Consider the following 1,988-nt stretch of genomic DNA (forward strand, 5'->3'; position numbering starts at 1 on the left):
GGCTGCCCGGTGGTACAGCCTTGTACCACTGGTACAACAGTGGTACCCATCTGTTGGCCCCAAGTAGCTGATCCTGTGCTACCACCCTACTCACATCCAGTGTAGATGCAGAGCTAATTGCAGAGAAGAATGTCCATGGGGAAGAAGTGACATTTTCTTGGGATAGCAGAGCCACGATGACATGCAGGGTCTGCGCTGCTGGTTATTGAATCAGTTCTCTGCTCAGCCCCAGCTCCTCCCCTCTGGTCCCTCTGCTCCTCAAGTGTCTCACTGAGGGGCACCAGTGGACCTGTCGTGCCTGTGAAGTGGCCGTGGTGGTGGGAGTCCCTCCTGAGCCTGAGGGCCCCGCTGAGCCCCAGATCCCTTGGAGGGTCGCAGACCCTTTAGAAACATATCATTGTCTGGGGTGCCCATACTTTTCCCACAAGGCTACAGGGTGTTGAGCCTGGGGCAAGGGGCTTGCAGGAAACCCTGGCTTCCCTCAAAGATCAGAAGAGCCTCCCAAGATAGGACAAAGCCGTCCTGTTGCCTCTTTCTGTGCCGTCCCATCCCGGAGCCTCTGTCTGCAGCAGCGAAACTGGCTGCCGCAGCACTCTCTGCTTCTTCTTCTGTTTCCCTGCTGAAAACCAGTGCTTGTCTCAAGGGGGAATTCTTTAGATTTAAAGGACAGCAGTGATCATCCTCCCTGAGCCCTGGTCACCAGGGACCACCAGGTTCCTTTCAGAGGACAGAGGGCACCACAGGGGAAGGCAACCACAGGAGCAAAGGAATGCCCAGATCATGGGCAGGGCAGCCATTTGGGCAATGCAGTGTCATGTAGGTGGGCAGGGGCGATGGGTGGGAGCAGGGTGTGTGGTGTTTGTGGGATTGGCAATGAGCTGGTGTTGTGCAGAGCAGGCCTTACCTCCTTCTCACCCCAGCTGAGGGAGGGTTGACTGTTTCTACACACCCCCTTGTTTTTCACACCCTGGACTTGGCCCCAAGGGACTTTCCCAAAGGCACACAGCTGGTGCGGCCTGGGGGAGGATGACAGAGGTGTGGGCCCCCTCACACCCATGCTGACTCCCGCTGGCAAGGCTCCTCCCTATGGGGGCACTAGGGGAGAAAACTGTGAGGTTCAGTTTGTTTGGTTTGGGGGCCTAATACTTGAGGCCCTGGGCCTGCGGGAGGTCTGGCTCTGCCACTGGCTCACCGTGGGTGTGACCAGGACCGGGACCCAGCTTTGCTCTATGCCTCAGTCTCCTCAGTTGCACAAAGCAGTTAAGCTCTGGGTTGGCTCATGCTTTTTTGCCTCCCAGAACCACAGCACACCTGGGCAGAGGGGTCATCCGCAGTTGCAGTCACAGAGGGGAAAATGAGGCCCAGAAATGGGACAGTTCACTCTGGGGCCAGCAGGCTCAGTTCTGAGCATGTGGCCAGCAGCCAGGAGAGGAGGCTACAGGGGGAAATGTCAGCAAAGCCCAGCCTTTTTGCATCTCCAGTTTTCTTTAACCTGCCGTCCAGCCTTCCTTTGCTTGAGTTCACAACTCAACCCCAGCTGAGTGTATCCTGACGCAAGGCCCCCTTCCCTCCACCCACCAATTATAGCTGGTCACAAAAGCTGGACCGTGACCAGACAAAGGGACAGGGATGAAAGTGTTGGTTGTCATGGCAACCTGGTGGGGTGGCTGGGACCCAGGGGAGGGGCCTGGCTGTGTGCCTGAGCCCAGGCATCAGGACGACCTCTGAGCATGAGCCAGGGCAGCCTGGCGGCCCACAGGGACCCCCCTCCTGCTCTGGGCCCACCAAAGCTGGGCATACAATGGCTACCTTAGCCCCTCCATGGGCAGCACCTGCTCCCTGGGCCTCCCCCAGTGGCCCCATTATCCTGCACCTGCTGACCACCGCCCCCCCGACCTGCTTCCCAGCCCAAGTTCCCTCCCCAGGGCAGGCCCTGCCCATCTTTAGGCCCACCTGCCTTCTCTAAGAGCCAGCCAGGAGGGCTGGGG

The sequence above is a fragment of the Colobus angolensis genome, unplaced genomic scaffold, assembly GCF_000951035.1.
Source record: "Colobus angolensis palliatus isolate OR3802 unplaced genomic scaffold, Cang.pa_1.0 Scaffold477, whole genome shotgun sequence".
Classification (NCBI taxonomy): Eukaryota; Metazoa; Chordata; class Mammalia; order Primates; family Cercopithecidae; genus Colobus; species Colobus angolensis.